Source organism: Pteropus vampyrus, unplaced genomic scaffold, assembly GCF_000151845.1.
Source record: "Pteropus vampyrus isolate Shadow unplaced genomic scaffold, Pvam_2.0 Scaffold101, whole genome shotgun sequence".
Classification (NCBI taxonomy): domain Eukaryota; kingdom Metazoa; phylum Chordata; class Mammalia; order Chiroptera; family Pteropodidae; genus Pteropus; species Pteropus vampyrus.
Genome location: NW_011888882.1, coordinates 6,526,518 through 6,538,995, shown reverse-complemented (window position 1 = coordinate 6,538,995; position 12,478 = coordinate 6,526,518). Strand labels below are relative to the sequence as shown.

Here is a 12,478-nt window from a genome sequence, read left to right as displayed (position 1 = left end):
GTTGGGGGTTTTTTTTTTTTGTTTTTTTTTTTGTCCTTTCTGGCGAGTTGCAGCCCTAATCGCCAGGTAGTCACCTATAAACAATTATTTTGATCACTTTGCTTTCTCAGATGTTTTGAATTTTCTGGTACACTATCACCTTGACTTTTGTTTATAAAGACTGCAATCAAAATAGGAATAAATTTAAAAGGAGTTCAAGGACATTTGTGAATGAAAGATTTGTGATGGCTAATTAGAGGAATCAAATTGTTGAAGGTTAAACGTCCAGCCTTTTGAAGTCGATGTTTTGAAAGTCTTCCTTAAGAACCCTTTGACGGGTTAAAGAGTGAAACAACCTGAGTGGGAGTTTTATCGTTCTGATTATTAAAAGCTATCAAATACATAAAAAATTTATTTTCGGTTTCCTGAATTAATTGTTGTTTTTTTCTTTACCATGCTGTCACTCAGTCTTATTATTGTGCTATTGAATAGGGCTAGACCAACAGAAGAGAAAAACCTAATGGTCTTTGAAGTCCATCCTATCCAGCCATCTTCCTTCCAGTACAGATAGTACTGGAAATAATAATCCCGTGTGGGAAGACTTCAGGGCATATAAGCCCTTGGCTGCATATACTCTGATGACTGAGAAGTATTTTATTTAAAGCTTAGAGTCAATGTAAGAGTCTTCTTGCTTCAGAAAACTCTTAGAGAAAGGATAATAATTTCCCACAAGAATAGAGTTATGGCAAGTCTCATTTATCATGGTACCCCTAGCACTCAGCCTATTGTAATACTCATTCAACAAGCATTTGTTGAGCTGAAATGAGCTTATCTAAGGATGAGACATGAGCAAATATGAGTCATCCCTGCATGGTGTCAAATACAGTCATGTGCCCCTTAACGCGGGGATACGTTCTGAGAAATGCAGTTAGGCAATTTCATCGTTGTGCGAACATCTTAGAGTGCACGTACACAAACCTAGACGATATAACCTACCACGCACCTAGCCTATTGCTCCTAGGCTAGAAGCCTGTACAGCATGTTACTCTAAAAAATATGAGATTAAATCAAGCACAAGAGAAAATGACGCAATCAAGAGACACAGTAAACATGAGATACATGAGGCTACTGCTGGTGGAACACGGCTACTGCTTTACAGCAAAGTTTTTTTTATATATAAGTAGAAAGAGTGTGTTCTAAAGTAAATATTAAAAGTATAGTGTAGTAAATACATGAACCAGTACGTAGTCATTTATTATCATTACCAAGTATTATGTACTGAACATAATTGTATGTGCTATACTTTTATTCGACTGGCAGTGCAGTGGGTTTGTGTACACCAGCATCACATAAACATGTGAGTAAAGTGTAGTGCTATGACATTATGACAGCTACAGTGTCACTAGGTAATAGGAATTTTTTAGCTCCATTATAATCTTGTGGGACCACCATCACATATGCAGTTTGTCATTGACCAAAACATCGTTATAGAGTGCATGACTGTAAGTGAAAATGAGAAGAATTCCCTATGCTTATTATAAGAGGCTGACTATTAACACAAGGTGAGTTGCCACTATGGGGATTCCTTTACCATCTTTCTGTGTAAGACACTGCTTTTTAAAAGCACAGGGTCCGTATCTATTTTTAAGAGAAAACTTTGGGTTGAGATTTTTCAAATGCATGAAAATATAGAGAAGAAAATAGCAATAATCCATCCATATTCCTACTATACAAAATTAAGTACTACTAACATTTTGGCTTATTTGCTTCCAGCCTTTTTAGCCCAGTCATCTGTTTTTAAAATTTACACTAGTGTAATTATGTGCTGAAAATATGAAGTATGTTTCATATTCACTGTGGATACATGCTTACACATTTTTGGCTTTTTGCTTGCTCTGTCCTGGAGTTTGTAAGTTGGAAGATGCTACATTACAAACTGCCATAACAATAATAGAATAATGAAGTCATGATTTTACATGTCAATGTACAGATGCACTATCCAAATAAAACATTTTAAAGCCTCCAAATTGTAAGTAATCCATGCACACAGGAAAAAATCCTAACACAATCCTCTGTCCTTCTGTCCTTCAATTTTTCTCTCCAGAGGCAATCAGCATTGCCAGTTCCTCAAGAATGTTTCCAGAAATAAAATTTGCATATACAAACATGTATTTTCTATTTTCCTACATTGATGATAGCATACTGGGTCTAGTGTTTTGTACTTATGCATACAGTTTTGCAAATTTTGGAAGTACTTCTCAACAGTAAGCTTTTTCAAATTTTTTGAGTTTTATTGAAGAATAAATGACAAAAACAGTAAGCCTTATGAATGTGCAAATTAGCAATCATGGCCTTCAGTCTCTCTTGGCCTCAGACAGTTAACTTGGGTGGTCAGAGAATATCTTCCCCTGGCCGAGCAGAAATCAGAAATCCCCATGTCAGTGCTAGGCGGTTTGTCCTCACTCTCTCTGATTGAACTTACTCACTTGAAAACCCAAAAGAAAACCCTTTATATTTTTGGTAATGAAACCAAAATCCTGCAGAACATAAAACCAAACAGAGAAATTTGGGGCTCAGCTTAAAATACAGCTGGGCAAGCCCACACTTAGTTGCTGGAATAACAACCAGCTGGGAAGGCTAAATTTAGCCTGGAACCTTAAATATGGGGTCTGCTCTGATGTCCACAATTCCCCATGGAGAACTCTTCCCCATCTCTGAGGCTCCTAGTAAAAGAAGGAACAACAATGTTTGTACAAAACGCTGACTTTGCGAAAACAACCTAGTCGATCCGTGTGATTTAATAGGCCGTAAAAGGTTTGATTTACAGCCGATCAGTAGGCAAACGGTATGATTCGTTGTTGGGGGAATACAGAGCACAGGGACCAGGATGATGCCAAACAGTAGAAAAGGTTAATTAGCATTGTAAAGTTCATTTTAAATTTTGATTAAAAAAAGAACAGTCTGGAACTATAATTGAGTCTCGCTGTCCAGGCTGGCCTGAAGGAAAATGAAGAGTGAGCAGAATGGGCCTTCTCCATGTGGCCCTTCTGGGAGTCCTCCATTCATGCTCTGTGCTACACCCTAGTAGGGCTGCACAGGACAGGGAGCCTCCATCATGGGCTCAAGTCTTGACTTCGCGATTTGGTTTTGTTTCCTGTTTTTGTTTGAGTGAGAGGATTGGACCAAATGAGTTCTGAGTCCTCAACCCTCCCTCCCCGCCTCCCTCCCCCAGTCTGGAGTTCTTGGTGCTTTGTGCTTCCTACAGCTAACTGCCTTGCAACCTAGAGTCGCTGGCCACCTCTCCCCGCCCCTCCCCCCAGCCCTGTTGAAACCAAAGTGGTGGGTAAACAATGGGGCCTTAGTGCCTCCAAATGAGGCCCCGTGTTAAAAATATAACTTAGTAAGGGAGGAACATAAGGACCCTGAGAGAGCCTGGCATCCACCCCAGTCCTGAAGATGGCACCAAGGAAGTCCTGACAACCCACACAGCATCCCAGATATCAGCCATGCCTCCTCGTAGAGAGGCACGTGACATAGCTTATGAAAATTAAAAAAGATGAAGTTGCCAAGTGTAGCCTAGGTAGTGCTCAGGGTGCAATTGTAATGAGTAGCAGGACTTCTGATTTCCTCATTACACTCACATGTGCAAATAAACTATCATGGTCCTCATGAAGCCCCTACCCACTGGATGGTGATGGAAGCCAGGTTGAGTCCAACCAGTTTAAGACTTAGGTGTGATCATTTACTGTTTTTAGGGTGACTTCAGTCTCCGTGGTTCAGTTGTTCAGTCTTCCAGACTGCCCCTTCCCTCCTCTGCTCACCTTTTAGAGGGTGTCTAGTAGAGGGGGTCGCAGGAGAGATTTACAGGTTGTCATGGCAGTTGGAGGATAGGAAGGGCTTCCTGGCTTCATGCCAGTCTGTGTGTATAAACACTCTCCATGACTTCCAAGCTATGGCTGGGCTGGTTTAGTGTTCTACTTGTCTCAGCTGTCTATGAATTCCTAGTCTGCTTTTTCTCAGCCTATCTGGGGGCTTGTTACTCCTCCCTGTGGAGCCGAGCTCCCCTTGCCTCTCTGCCATGGCGGACACCTCTGAGTCCCTACCACCCTTTTCCTCTGGGCCCTGGCCAGACCACTCCTCGCCTACTCCCATAGCCTTAGCTGCAGAGTTACTTTGCCTCCAGCCGCTTTAGGGCTCTGGTAAATATTCTGGCTCATGGGAGCAAAATGATATTCAAGATGCAAGCTAAACCCTCCCTCTGCTGGTGTATGGGAGGTGGGGGCAGGGGAGGAGGTGGAGGTAGACTTCTCCCAGAGATGGCTGTGCTGGCTCCTCCAGCCCTGGGGGAACAAGGGAGGTCCCAGAGTATGCACCGAGGTCAGAAGTGTGGGTTCTACAGTTTCACAGGCCTGGTTTCATCCCCAGCTTTTTGCTTAGCAGTGGGATGGCTTCAAGACAGTACCTTGACCGCTGCCTAACCAGGAGAACAATACATACCTCACAGGGGTGCAGTGACAGCGAGGTTTCCTGTGAAGCAAGCAGCTCCTTTCTAAGGTGGGGAAGTTGGTGTATAGAGGAAAGCATCATCTTTGGCTGGCAAAGCAGAGAATAGTGGGTGGGATTGCTCCCTAAGAATTTTCATCTTGATCCTGCCCATGTCCCCATACAGTGCCCAAACTGGATGTATGCCCAGTTTCTGCTTTTTCTGAGTCTGTGTATTAATGTTTTGATGACTGAAATACTAGTAACTCTATGTGACCAGTAAGTCATTTTTTAAAATAGCAAATTTTATGTTACCTTATTACCCAGTCTCCTGAGGATGCAGTCAATTCATACAGTGATTGGTTGACATTACAATAAAGGGATCACTTTCTCTCTGGGATTGGAGGCCACCTGCAGAGACATGGCTGAACACACCAAGAGGGTTTAAATCATCAGCAAATTCGGGACTCGTTATGGTACCTCGCTCAGGAAAATGGTGAAGAAGATTAAAATTGGCTGGCATGCCAAGTACCCTCGCTCCTTCTGTGGCAAAACCAAAATGAAGAGACGAGCTGTGGGGCTCTGCCACTGGGGTTCCTGCGTGGAGCAGCAGCTGGTGGTGCCTGGACCGACAACAGCACCACTTCTGCCAGCACAGTGAAGTCAGGCATCAGGTGACTGAAGGAACTGAGAGACCAGTCGAAACTCCCCATTTGAAACACCGCTGGCTACAGTAAAAGGGTGAATTTACGTAAGGAAGAAAAGGGAGGGGTCATGTGACCCAGCATTGCCTTCCCTGGGCCAACCCCAGGCACAGAGTGTTCTGTCCCAGGGCCACTGGAGATAACAGGGTAACTCCACAGAGTTGTAATGCATTCCAGGTCTTCTTCTGTTGTAGACTCTCTACTTCCAAATGCTTCTTCCCCTCACTCGATAGCCCACTCCTAGGTGAGTCTCCAGTTCCTTGCAGCCAGGATCAGGTAACCAGATTATTTACAAAAAGAGTTACCCTGCCAGGCTTTGCACCTTAAGCCTTCTATCATTAACTGGAAGGAAAGGCTTTTCTCTTCTTAATGGGGTTTTAGGTCTTGGTAGGTAGGGAAGGAGGTGTTCTATTTTCAGGGCAATGGTCTTGGGTCAGTAAGTGCTCCTGGAACTGCCCCAGACCTATGGTGATTGCTTGTTCCTTAGGGAACCCTGGGATAGGGAACCAGAGCTTGAGAGTCCTCTGCTCCTCCAACCAAAAGACAGCCGATGAGAGGAGAAACTCTTGCCTCTTTTTCAGCCTCTCCTGTTCACTTCCCTACCTCCAGACAGACGCACCTCCTTCCTGCCTCCTCACATTGGTTCCTACCTTGCCTATCTTTGACCTCAAGAATCCTAAATACATACATGATCGTACATGTGACAGCACTTTAGATCCTATTTAATGATGTCTCTGTATCAAACTTCCGGCCTTAATTCCCAAACCTTACCTCCCCCTTTACCCCTTTGTTATTTTCCCCCTCTCCTAATAAAATGTCTGCTAAGAAAATGTTACTGAAATTATCCTTTTCCTTAATAGAGGTATTATTTTATAAGAAAGCCATACAGACATTTTGGAAACATAAAATGCCACATTGACAATATAACTAGAGCAGAAGTTTTGGCTTGAGAATAAGAATCAAAAAGAGAAATTAGAAATATATCGTTTCCTTAACTTTAGGGGCTGGAGAAGTGAAGGAGGCAATTTAATTTGAGGGCTATTCATGATAGGGAGTTTGGTTGTGTCAAGAAAGCTGTGAGTCAAAGGGAAAATTCAGTAAAGTCAAAGAAGGCTTGTTGTGTAACAATACTCTTAAAATGTCTGTACCCGTCTTGGAGGTGGACCCAGGCAATCCAAATAAAAGCAGGGAGGTTAAAATGTCACGTTACTTGGCTGAAGGGAACTGCCTTTCTAAACATGGTGTTTGACTTCTGGTTACCTCTCTCCATGATTCAAATTACGTATGTACTTCGTAGAATCAAAACAAGGCCATGATTGCTCAAGAATAGACTGGTTCATTACCAGTTTGCAGGAGTGTAAGTTGGGACTTATGCTTTTCATTCTACTTCTTTTTCAAAAAATAGTCTTATGATTTTGTCATAAGCCACCACAAAACCTAATCTAGAAGTATGTGGTATCTGAATAAAATTAAATAAAAATTTCTTTGCTGTCAGGTTAACACACCAATCTCCAGTTGCAATTTTTTCAGTGACCCCATCCTCTTACTAAAAATTTGAGAATAAACATCTCTACCCTGAATTCAAGGATCTCTACAGTGAACCTCAATGGGCTGCATTGGTTCTTTGTTATTGTTGCCCATGTAGAATGACAAGCTTCTTCTTCCATGAAGCCAGCCCCCATATCAGACCCTCTCCTCTTCTGCATTCACAAATGCCTCTTCGTGGCATCTCTCTCATTTTGCCTTATAATATATGTGTCTACTCATCTTTCTGTCTACCTCTCCACACCCACCACCTCCCAACCCCCACAGTGGAGGCTCTTGGAGGGCAAGAAATGGAGTTATTTATCTTTGCAATCCCTTGGGAGCTGAGAATAATATTTTTAACACTTGATAAATACACATCGATTGATGATGGGTCAGAAATTTCTCCTAAGGACATTATTAAATTGCACCTAATCCATTCATGGAAGTTGTCTGTGCTAATCGTCTAAGCCACGGGGATAGGGATTCCGCAACCTACCAGATAAGCACACGTTTTAATTTAATCACTTTTTTTTGGGGGGGGGGCTTTATTTTGGCAAACTGGAGTACAATGTTTCATCAATTTTCCTTATTTTCTCTCATTTTAACTTTCATAAATGTAGAAGCTAGTTGACACCATTTATAAACTTAAAGAGAGATGGTAAATCACTAACCTTTTTAAAAGGCTAGTAGAGCAGTTTGGACAGGAAGGAATCAAAAAGAAAAGAAAAGACTCAGCTTTGAGAGGGGCAGACCACTGGGCACGTTTAAAAATTGTTTTCCTACTTAAAAGCAAGGCTCACGGCTACTCCATCAGTCATTTGACAAAGGATACCAGTCAGCTCCAGTTCTTCTTGCCAAATAATGATGCATACTCAGGCTATTAAAAGACAATCCAAAGAAGCCTTGCTTATTTATTTTCCCATTTTACTTCCCAAAGGATTTGAGTTGGCTTTATACAAATACATGCAATATATCAAACTAAAAACAGAGATAGGGAAAAAATAAAATAAAGATGGAATAGTAAGATAAAATGAAGGGTAACATCAGTATGCAAAATATATGTCAGAAATTCTTGAACTTCTGCGTATGGATCTGAGTTTCCTGGGAACTGAACATAGAAGGGAACACAATTGACTACAAATGTGCTTAAAATCAAAACCTAGTTCCTTAGCATCTGCATGCCAGATTAAGCACCCTACCTCTCTGCGGTTCTCCCTATTTAGGATTACTTAACCATTTGGTGCCTGCTGTGGTAGGCAACACATGTTTGAAACCATAGAATAGAGGAGAGCCTTCAGCTAAGACTGATGTCTGTAAGCACAATGTCCATTCTTTTTTTTTTTTTATGGTGACATTTTTATTTAGATATAATTGACATATAACACTATATGAGTTTCAGGTGTACAACACAATGATTTGATATTTGTATATATTACAAAATGAATTCTTTTCATGAGTCAATACAGTGAGGCCAGTTGTGTGAGAAAGGCAAGTCAAACGGAGAACTCATTCTCTGGGGCAGCATCACACGCAGGATTTTCAGCAGTGGTCACCGTGGTCAGAGTTGCCCTCACAAAGACCCTAGAAAAGTCCGAAGAGGCAAAAAGAGTCTTTAACATATTCTTGACAATTGGCATCTTTCCTCTTGCTAATTGGCACCTTCCCTTCAGAAACCATGATATTCTCTGGTACCTAGAGCCCCACTCTGCTTCCTCCAGGCTCTTCTGCCAAGTGCCCCTGGCTCCACAATTGCCTCTCTTCCCTTTCCAAAGGAAAATAAAAGATGACACATTTCTCTCTCAGATAGCTATTAAGAGGAAAGCCACGCAAGTAAAATAATTAATACAATGATGTGCATGACTGATATATAAGCCTCCCAGGAATAAGTTTTATTTTTTTAAGAGTGGCTTTTTAACCCACTTAAAACTCTTAATTAACTGACTGGAGGATTGATTGATTAATAGATTGTGAGTATGTGTAGAGCCGAGTTAGAGATTTTAAAATGATGGCACCTTCTCTGTGTCTCTGGAACATCTTTAGTGACCACTTTGTCATCCATTAAAGGCAAAGGGTTTAGCAACTTGTCCTCTAACTTCCAAAATTTACAGTGTTGCCTTGGTGGTATGTGAAACATACCGGAGTCACTTAAACCAGTTACCTCTTGAAGCCTCAATCTTAATTTATAAAGGGGAGTAAAAACAGAAGTTACTTTAGGAAATTTGGACATGAAAGTATTAGGAATACTTTCTCCACCCTCTTTTCCTATCACTCACCCTCCCTCCTCTGTCAAATGTAAACTTAGTTAACAACTGGTTTCATGCTTGAAATTGCATGTCCTTAAAAGCACTTTTCTTCCCACCCTGCCTGCAGTTGCTCTGTTTCTGGATAGTATACAACGTCTGCTCATGTATCATTCCACTGTCCAACCTCCATATAAATCATTCCTATTTTTGTTGTCTCATAATTCAGGTCATAATTCTGATGGTAGACTAGTCATGCCAAGGGGTTAGATGTGAGGTACTCACTGCTTACCCCTCACGAGTTATATTGCTGCAGACTGCAATAGTCAAGTGACAGCACTTGTATATATATGTATATATATACATATATATATACACACATACATATATATACATGTATGTATGTGTGTGTGTGTGTGTGTGTGTGTGTGTATTTGCATATTTTTGTACTTAGGCCAAAATTATGCTTTACTTTGTCCTATGTACAGCTGGGTTCCAGATATGAGCATCTGAGTAATGTTGAGCTTCTCAATAAATAATTTCCAATATTTTGAACGTATTTTAAAATAATAGCCAACAGCGACAGAGCACTTTGGTTAGATAAGCCTTCCCAAATAATAATAATGATATCTGGAGAAAAATTTTTAATTAAAATGGCCATTAGAAAGCACCAAAAAATAACCAAAAGTTGATAGAAACTGATAGACAAAAATCCACCCTGGTGAGATTCACTATTTTCGGCAGCTTTTAGCTTGAGATGACTATATGCAGTTTAGGGGCAGCAGAAATCCTGCTAGAGTAATCCAGGATATTCTCCTTTCTCAAGATCCTTAATTCATCTTCAACGTCTCTTTGGCCAAATAAGGTAACATATATATAGATTCTGGAGATTAGGACCAACTTTATACAAAAGTCTTTATAAAACAGAGGAAAAAGAAATACTTCACAACTTCTTTTATGAGGCCAGCATAACCCTGATACCAAAATCTGACGAAAGCATTAACAGAAAAGAAAATTAAAGTTCAATATATTTCATGAATATCAGACACAAAAATTCTTAAAAAAATAATCCTCTGGCAGGAGGAATACGAGGGTCCTTATAAGAGGGACAATAGGATTAGAGTCTGTGAAGGTGATATGATGTCAGAAGCAGAGATTGCAATGCCATTGCCACAAGACAATGAATACAGGAAGCCTTAGAAGCTGAAAGAGGCAAGGAATGGATTTCCCTCTGGTGCCTCCAGAATGAACCAGCCCTGAAAACACCTTGATCTTAGCCACTTAACACTCACCTCAGCCTTCTGACCTCCAGAACTTTAAGAGAATAAATATGTGTTGTTTTAAGGCACTAAGTTTGTGGTAATTTGTTATAGCAGCATTAAAACACTAATGTAGCCACTGCAAAAGACATACACTATAAAGCTATAGTAATACAAACAGTGTGGTATTAGCATAGATTGTCATAACAATCAAAGGAAACAAAATAGAACTTGGAAATAGAGCCCACATACACAGTCTATTGATTTTTCACAAAGGTGCTAAAGTAATTTAATGGGAAAGGGAAAGTTTTTTCAAAATGGTACTGGAACAACTGGATATGCACATTTTAAAAATGAACCTGGATTTCACACAATACTCAAAAATTATTCTGGAATAGACTCTACATATAAAAACTAAGAACACAAAGCATGTACAAGAAAACACAGGACAATATCTTTACATCCTTGGACTTGGCAAAAATTGCTCAGACAGAGCGCAGAAAGTAATAACTTGAAAGAAAATAATTATCAAATATTCTGCTGTCAAAAGATATCATTAATAAAATGAGCAGAAAAAGCACAGACTAGAAAATGTTCACCAAACATGTATCTGATCTTTATCTTGTGTCAGAATATAAAAAGAACTCCTACAACTCAATAATTAAAAAAAAAAACAATTTATTAAATACTTGAACAGACATTCACAAATGAAGACACACACCTAACAAATAGCATATGAAAAAGAGCTCAACCCCATTAGTCCTCAAGGAACTACAAATTAAAACCACAATGAGATACCACCACATATCCCTCAGAATGGCTAAAATTTAAAAGACTGATAAAGCTAAATGTTAGCAAGGATGTGGGGTAACTAAAATTCTCATATGTTGATGTATAATTTTGAACTATAAAATGGTATGATCACTTTAGAAAATGGCTTGATAATGTCGTAAAAGTAACATAGAGTTACACTTTGACTTAGCAGTTCCATTCCTAGGGATTTATCAAGAAAAATGAAAATATATTCACACACACACACACACACAATGCTTGTACAAGAATGTTCATAGCTTTTTTCCACAAGAGCCAAAAACTGGAAACAACTCAGTGTCCATCAACTAGACAGTAAGACCCATTTTACAGTGGTTCTACCACCGTAAGAACCAGTATTTTCATGATGAGATACTGGTCAGCAATAATAAAGAAAGAATTAGTAAACAACATGGATGAACCTCATAAACATGCTGAGTGAAAGAAGGCTGATTCAAAAGAGTATGGTTCCATTTATGTGGATTTCTAGAATAGGCAAAAATAAACAAAAGTGAAAAAATCCAAACAGTGGCTGTCTCTGAAAGGGGGATGACTAGAAGGAGACACGAGGGAACTTTCTGGGAAGGTAGAAATATTCTCTTGTGATAGGGGTGTAGGGTACTTGGGAATATTCACTAGTCAAAACTGTACAGTTAATATGTGTATGTTTTAATGTATAGAAATTATCTAAAATAACTAACAGTAAAAATTAAAATAATAGGAGTGGGGGCTGGAGATAAGAGATGAAAGAATGGCAGAATATTAATAATCATTGAAATTGGGGGTTGGGCACATGGGGTTCTTTTCACTTTGTATGCATCAGAAATTTTCCATAATAAAAGTTTTAAAAATATAAGAGTGACATATAATTCCTTTTGACTACAGGAAGACCCACTGAACATTATCTAGTATTTTTAATTAGCTAGAGGTTAAAAATGGAAAATTAAGTGGTTTTCATCATAAATGTGTTTCTCCTTATTTCTTGGACTGTATTCATTTGTCTCAATGTCCAAAATTGGAAGAAAGGTCATCCTTGTAATGCTGTCTCGGTAATGAGCTTTATAACTACCATTTCCTCAGAGAACATACTAAAGAATTCTGATTTTATCAGAAAATTCAGAAGTCTTCATGTCAGAAAATTGTATGAGAGTATATTTGATAAACCCGAACATTAAATGGTTTAATTTTTAAAAAATTCCAGTAAACTCTACACTTTAAAATGGTTAGGCTGATAAATTTTGTTCTGTGTATTTCAGCACAATTTTAAAAATTTTATGTAAGTAAAAAGTTCTAAATGAAGAAATGGTTTTCTTTTTCCTCTACATATTCAATATTTATGTCTCTTGCCCTTGGATGTCATATGGTATTCACTATTACAGTTTCTGGAAATAAAATGTTTTTAAAAATATTTCAAATGATTGTTCTCAAGTTCCCAACAAGCAAAGATCTGGGATGCCAATATTCTTTGAAATTTATA

The 12,478-nt window shown here is 39.3% G+C and overlaps 1 pseudogene; it reads left to right on the top strand.

The window, feature by feature from the left end:
- The first annotated feature begins 4,882 nt into the window (after positions 1–4,882).
- LOC105295268 lies at positions 4,883–5,178 on the top strand (annotated as a pseudogene).
- Positions 5,179–12,478: the final 7,300 nt, after the last annotated feature.